Genomic DNA, 8,031 nt, shown 5'->3' on the forward strand with positions numbered 1-8,031 from the left:
AGCCTCTTCTTCGACTTGCTTCTCTTTCTGTCTCTTAGCTTCCTTATCTTTCCCAGATGTCTTCGGCTGGTCTAGGTGCGAGGGCTTGAAATACCGTCCGCTTCTCGTCATGTGGTCGACTTCTCCAAGGTACCATGTGTCATCGGGTTGGTTGTTCCCCCAATCTTCGTCCGTATGGGCAAGACATAAATCCTCATCTTCCCACCACATTTTATCAGCAGCCGACAGACACCTGTCTGGTTCTGGTATGATTGTTCTCGTACTCGCGGTACCTTTCACCCCTATGCTCGCAACATTCTCTGTTCCTGCGCACACAGCAATTTCAGTCCCTACATGGGCCTTTGCCTTTCTGATTCTCGCGGGATCTTTAAATCTTTCTTGTTCCGACCGTATCAACACTGCTGGCTGCTCAATAATTCCTGCATTCAGAATGCTCCAATCCCAGGCAGAATTCTTAACACCGGCGCTCTCCGGCGATGTATTCTGTTCTCTGACTCTTTCGACTATCAACAACATTCGTGCCCCTGCCAGACTCTGTCCTGGTTGGAACTCTTCCACCACATCTGGTTGATCATCTAACCACCCAGTAGCCTCTGCTGATTCCTCATAGTCAAACCAGTTGACTGCTGCGCCCCCTAGATCTTGGTCACTGTAAAACTGGAGATTGGCAAAGTCTTCTTCCACAACCTTTAAATCATTTGTTCCCTGTCCCAGACTATCCCCTTGGATCACACACAGTTCTCCCCCTGTTGGTAATTCCACATCTGGCCCATCCTGGCCTATTGATGAAATGTAGTCACCCGGTCTATATGTCTTCTCAACACGACTCCCAGATTCTGCAGACTCTGACTCAACAACCTTCTTCTCCTTTGGGATCTCCTCTCTCTTGTTCTCAATAGTCACCACCGTTGGCTTAGGTCGGGTCATGGAGATGTCCATCATGCACAAGTCGGTGCAGTCAGGGAGGAATACCTTTGGTTTAGGTAGGTGGGAAGGAGTGATATAGATGCTAGGATCATAAGGCACGACCCCAGTTTGGATGAAGTTGATCCTTTTAGGCGGTGGAGCTTGGTTATGTGTGGGGAGAGGGTTTGTTGTAACATTGGGTTTCTCGGGAGGCAGAATCACCCCATTATCAATGAGATCTTGAATCTCATGACGTAGCTGGAAGCATAAATCGGTGTCATGATCGTGCTGTTGGTGAAATGCGCAATATTTGGCTGGGTTGTGGGTAGGGGAAGTCTTTCTGGTAAGGGCCGCGGTTCTAGGGGCTTCAAATGCCCTTTTCTGATTAAAACCCCCAGAGCTTTGGATAAGGGCATATATAGTGGAGCGAAGGTTCTTGTGTTTTTGGGTGGGTATTTGGCCGTTTGGGTATGGCTTCCGGACGCGCCGGAGAATGGCGCAACTTCCATGGTTCTTGGAGGGGGGTTGGTGGTGACCGTGCTTACTTCGGAGGCTCTTGTAGTTGTAGTCCCGCTCGGGCCTGCATTAGTGTTGCGGTTGAAATTTCTTCGGGGTTGCTCCCGGTCATTATCAATTAAGCCTTGCTTTAAGGCATCCTCAATATGCACCCCCATTTCATGTAGATCAGAAAAGGTAGGGAAGGGGAGTACAATCATCTTTTGCATCAACTTCGTCTGAAGATTGCGCACAATCATCCGAATCTGGTCTTTGTCTGTAGGCCTTAGGGTCATCATCGAAGCCTTAGCCCTCCATCTAGTCACGAATTCTGAGAAGCTCTCTTTAGGCTCTTGCCTCGTTGTCTCGAGATCACGAGTTGTAATCTCGATTTGTGTATTGTATGAGTATAACGTAATGAAGGCCTCGGCCATCTCATCCCAGTTTCTCTTGACATCATCTTCTAATTTGGCATACCATATGGCCGCCACACCTGACAGGGTTCAGCCGAACGGAGACAGCTTCTGAAGTCTACTAAGACCCATTGGCCTTAAGATGTCTGAAAACAATCTCAGGTGCACCATGGGGTCCCCGGACCCATCAAATCGATCAATGTGCGGCATTTTGAATCTGTCAGGCAGCGTCACAGCTGCGTCGGTATATCCATCTTCGATGTCAGGGACGGTCTTGACTCCTTGGGATCTTTTGAACAGTTTTTCAAGCTTGCTCAACTTCAATGCTGTGGGATCTGTCTCGAACTCAAAGGGAGAGTCTGGTAGGTTGGTGGGTGTTTTGGATAACTGGGGTTGGATTTGGGGTAGGATCGGGGGTAGAGGTGGTCCCGTGGAAATGTCCGTATCATTCTGAACATTAGCTGTCTCCCCGGGGGTGGGAATTCCTGGCGGGGGAGGAACTTGTTGCGAAGTAGATGCTCCGGTTTGCTGCTGTGACCTTGCGATTAACCTTGTTGTGAAGCGAAGCAAATGCTCCATTGGCTAGAAGGTCAAACCAAGCATGCAACAAGAGCTTAGGTGTAAGGCTCAAAATAAGGGACAATCAAGCATACAAGGAAGCATATGACCTCAAACAAGAAAATGCCCTGAATCAAACATGAAGATGATGTCAAAAGGAGACTTTTTTCAATTTATAACAAATCTCAAAAGTGAACACAAATAGGGCTAATCTATTATGCAAAAATGGCCCTAAAAGAGAGATTAGAGACAAGGGACAGCAGCAGGCTCCAGACAGTGAAGAGCCCTTCAACAAAGTTGAAGAGGGGCTCAAAATAAGGCACTTCACAGTTTGGCCCGAAGCCCAAAAATGCTCAAAAACAGGGCTAAAATACCATGCGAGATAAGCCCTAAAAGAGAGATTAAACACAAAGGGTGAGGAGGAGACCTCAAACAGAGAAAAGTCCTTGATCAAACATGAAGGTTAGCTCCAAATAAGAATATTTATAGTTTGGGTCGGAGCCCAAAATTGTAAGCAAAAGGAGCTAAAATATAGAGCAAAATAGTGCAAAAAAGGGGAACATAGGAGCTTACCCTTGTAGAACAACAACACAACAGCTTTTGATCCAAGGAAATGAGCTTCTAGCCTCTAGAAATCAGCTCCAAGTTGGTGGAATGGAGTATGGAGGTCGTAGGCTTGGAGGTGTAGTGTAAAGGGTGCAAGAACCTTAGGATTTGAAGGGTTTGGGAGAGAGAGATAGGGAGGGAGAGCTGAGAATTTTTAGAGAGAGAGGAAAATTCTTCTTTCTCCAAGTTGTATCTCTCTTCTCTTCTCTCATTGTGTCTCTTTCTTGTCAAGAAGCTTGATTGATATAGAAATATATCAATCTGCAGCTCCTCAGAGCTCCCACGTCCAGGCATGGGCTGGGGTATGGCCTAGAATGACAGCTGCCAGCTGTCTAAAGAAATATGTGTTGAAAACCACATTTGCCCAGCCGGCCATCACATTTGGCCGATTGAAAATCAAGGTGGCCGGTGGGCAGGAGACTTGGTCGACAGGCTCCCCCCTGTTCTCAGGAACACATCCACAAGCTCTTGGTGTAAAACCAGACACAAAGCAGTCGAGTCGAGAGACTCTGAGGCAAGGCGTGCAGCCGAGGCCTCCGGGAACTCAAGACGAACACAAACATGGAAGATCACCGAATGTTCACGCGGTGACGTCCAAGTCTTGAGGACGGTCAAAAATGGGGTGTCTACACACATGTAGCAGACAGACAAGGGCAAAAGTAATTTTCATTAATAAGTTGACAGAACGGTAAAAGCAATTTTCATTAGTAAATTGAGTACAAACAGTAGTCATTTTACACATGAAAACTACCTTATATTTAACTTCTAGCCGAAATAAGTAAACAAAAATCTATAAGAACTACGTACACAAGATACCAAACAAAATCAAAATTACTTTAACCCTAGTTAATCTTCAGGGTCAGACTTTAGCGGCTTAACGTCTATCTGCTCATATGGATTCAGTTATTCCAACGTTACATTAGCAGCAACGAGGGATTTGAGCTAGCCATGTCTGAAGCCGAATTCTCGAATTTAGGCTCTTCTTCCACATAATTTTCTAAGGCGGTATCCTTCTCGGATTGGAATGCCTTGGAAATCTCGGAGTCGGCAATTTCCACTGCTTTTTTCGATGCTTCCAAATCAGCCTCCAGCTTGGCAATCATCTTGTTGGCCAATTTTAGCACGTCTTCGCTCGCGTTCACCCTTTCTTCAGTGGCCAACCTGAGTTGGTCGAAACTCTTGGCCTTCTCTGCTTCGGTATCGAACCTCGCTCTTTCTTCCGCCGCTTTCATGGCTTTGGACTCGGCTCTGCTAGAGGCCTCCGTTGCCTTGCTTTTTTCATTTTCAACTTCGGCTGTGAGAAAGTCGATTTGTTCGATAGTGTCATGTTGACGACGACCAATCTCAGCTATCCTTCCTGCTACCTGCAAAACAAGGAATTAGTAAGATAGCTGCCATATAAAGAAACAAAAAAAAATTGATGCAAGACTGCAAACAAGGGTCAAGTCATGTACCAATATCGCTGATTGGGCGGCTAATGCTATGGACATCAAATCCGGCTCTGCTCGAAAGGTTGCTCTGTCAACCGGCAAAGAAGTCGAAGAGGCCACGCTTAAGGCCACAGTAACTTCTTTGACAGCCGATGCATCAGAAGCAACCGGCACATTCTTTATCCTTGGTTGAATTATAAACAGCACAATCAGTTCTGACTCTTCCATGCGCAGCCATTTATCCGTAAGGTTTTTCGAAGAGTCGACTTTTTGCTCGGCAGGACGCTTCTTCCCCCTGTGCTCAGTCACCTGGCTGTCCTGTTGATCAACAATCAGCTTCATTTCGGTCGTATCAATCTGAGCCGTCTCTTCAACAAGAGCAGGTGGAGAAGACTCAGCCTTAGTGACGGTTAGAGGGGGTGAAGGTTCAGATCGGTCGGCTTCGGCTTTCCTCTAGGCAGCCATCCTCTCGGCGTTCTTTCTCCTAGCCATCTGGGTGAGCAACTCCCTATCCATGTCAGGATATGAGCTGGGTAGGTCCTCTAAGTTGGTGAAAATATCTTCAAACGAGACGTCTGCTCGACCTGAAGTGGATGGAGGGTTGAGGTCGGCTTCCTCAAAAGCCAAATTTAGGGCCGCGTCAACCTCCTCTTCTATTCTATCGAATCTGTCCAAGGTGAACTGAATCGGTTTCTTAGCGACTTCTTCAGCTATTTGTTCGTCCACCGGCACTAAATCTGAAGCTTCAAGACTAATCTGCCTAAGATTCTTAAAGTTTGGGAAGATAAACACTGTCAGCTGTTGTTCGCCCCTGGGAATTAGAATGTTATCTGCGCTTGAAAATGTAGCGTAAGTTGGCTCATATCTCAGAAGTATATGGGCCACCCCCTCTTGCTTCTGGAGATTCGGACTGCCGAAGAACTGGAGTGTGATTTTGATTTGCGCAAGTACAGCGTCGTCAGCTGAGACGAGAACTTTTTTGAAATTGTTACCTACATAAATGAAATGGTTAAGTGCATAGAATCTAAGCCGAGTAAATATATAAACAAATACACATGGAAGACTATACGGCCACCTAGTTCGCCTTTTCGCATAGGCGTAGGATCTAGGCGATCTTCGCTCTCGTCGAATTCCCAATTGTCTCGGACAATGACCATGACATCATCAACACGCTTGCCAAAGTTGGCAAGCATAGTCACCAAATGATGGTCGGCGTCCTTAGCCCTGAGAAAGTAGCGCCCCTACCGGCCAGAGGATTTGGCCAAGGCATAACAATGCCGAATAGCAGGGATTCCAAGATTGAGCCTAAGGCGTCGGTTTAGTTCTACAATTCCCATTATGATTCGGTAAAAATTTACGTTAGGTTGAGAAGGGATTAAACCCCAGTGACGAAAGACGACCCTCAAAAATGGGTGAAGGGGGAAACGAACTCCACCCTCAGAAATTGATAGAAGAGGAAAGATGATTGTACTCTCATCGGCCCTCTCCATATCAACTACGCTCTGCTACGAGTGACAGATGAACGTTGTCAGGAATGGAAAAATGACGACGAAAACCAGAAACTCGATCCGCAAAAAAAAGGGCTTTCAAATGTTTCGCCATCATAGCCAATATATGAAGTATTCTAAACTAGAAAACAAACAAGGAAATGAGAGTCGAAATGGAGAAGAGGAGAACTTACAAGAAGCAGAGAGGGAAATGAGGAACGGGAAGAAGTTACAGAGGTCATGAAATGAATGATGTATACCGACAAGCAACAAGAAACTTTGTGTATTCAAAAAACATACATTCGAAGGGACGACACGGCTTCAAATTGCATTAAACGAATGAAGCGTACGAAGGGGCGGGAAATTATAATAATTCCTAAAAAGCATAGACGTTCTGATGCTTGTGTTGGAAAGAGGGTAATCGCCATATTTTTGTCTCTCTAAGTTCAAAACCAAACATGCCGACTAACTGACATTAATAGGATGTTTAGGGGGCAATTGTGGGAGCCGAATATTATTTTTATGTAAAAAAGCCAAGTGAATTTAAAGAAAAATCAAGATATATACTATTTGGCTCCAGCCTGAGGGGATCTTGAAGCCGAATAACTAAATCAGCCATAGAATTAGCCGTAAAAGAAGCGGAGTGTGAATAGGCATGACAGAATGGTCGAGTGAGCAATTATACGCTGGATTAAAGGTGGGCTCGGACCCCAAGATCAGTGATGAGTATAATAGGAGGAGCATCAAACAAAGAGAGGTATGCGAGAATAAATAAGATTAACTTGTGATACAAGCAAACGAGAGAGTATATATTGACTTGTCCGTCGGAGTGCTAATACCGGCACCGCCAACTGGAGTGTTCATCCTTTTACAGGTGACAAGCTGAGGATCAAGAGCATCCTACAGGATACTAGAGTGCTTCCAAACCATCTTCCCACAATTATCGGCACCCCCGATCGGAGTGCTCATCCTTTTTCAGGTGACAAGCTGAGGATCAGGAGCATCTTACAGGATACTAGAGTATTTCCAAACCATATTTCCACAAATTTCTATTAAAAATTAGACAAAAAAAAATACATTAATAGTAACGTGGCATAAAAATATTTTATTGTATATAACTCACATCTTTAAAATAAACTTAAATCGCAATATAATAATATATTTTTTATGTTATGTGACAGTTATGATATTTTTTGCTTAATTTTGAACTTGAGTTAGCTTTAAGAGTAAATTGGAAAAAATTTAAAACATAAAAGGCCAAAATGAAAAAAAAAAAAAAAAAAAAAACTTTAAGAGCCAAAGTAGGAAAGTGACCAAATATAAATGAGCAAAGTGTAATTTATCCAAAATAAATTCAAACACAGGTCAAGGCTCAAAATTGCTGTTCAATGTCGAGGAATTAACTCTGCATGTTACTATTACTTCATTAACCCCTTCTCTATTTTTCTTTTGGACAAGGCTTTTTCCCTTGTTTGAGGATAATTTGAATAATTTATTTTGTACACCTACTTTGTTAAATAAATAAGCACAAGAATAATAACGTGCTTTCTTCACCATAAACCCACAAGAAGTTTGAAGAATCTAATCACCCAATAATTTTTCAGCATCTATTTTAAGTTTGAATTAACACCCCATCTATTTTTCAGCTCTCTTTAGAGTTCTAAAGAGAGCTCTACTGATGTGGTAAGGAGTGAGACCTACATGTGATGTGATATGTGCCTATATTTTTGTTTTGTTTTTATTTATTTTTTTATTTTCTCTTGCCATATCAGTAGACCTCTCTTTAGAATTTCAAAATTGGATTTCTCTATCATTGTTGTTTAAGTTTTTGTTGGTTCATTTTAATATTATTTATTTATTTATTTATTCATTTTGTTCATGAATCTTCCTTGGTTCTTATTCATGAATTTTATCTTGTTCATGAATGGAGATTCATTGCTTTGCTTTTGTTCATGAATTAATATTAATTATAATTCATGAACTTGGTGGTGAATTCATGTTTTGGTACATTCTCCATTTTCTCTAGGTTCATGGCCATTATTATTGTTGATGTATTTTGTAATGTCCTTGAGGCCTATAAATAGTTCCCTCTTCTACTCTTTTCTTCGACAACAAATCAACACATCAACTATTTTC

This window comes from Camellia sinensis, chromosome 6 (assembly GCF_055761805.1).
Source record: "Camellia sinensis isolate YWXY chromosome 6, ASM5576180v1, whole genome shotgun sequence".
In the NCBI taxonomy this organism is placed as follows: domain Eukaryota; kingdom Viridiplantae; phylum Streptophyta; class Magnoliopsida; order Ericales; family Theaceae; genus Camellia; species Camellia sinensis.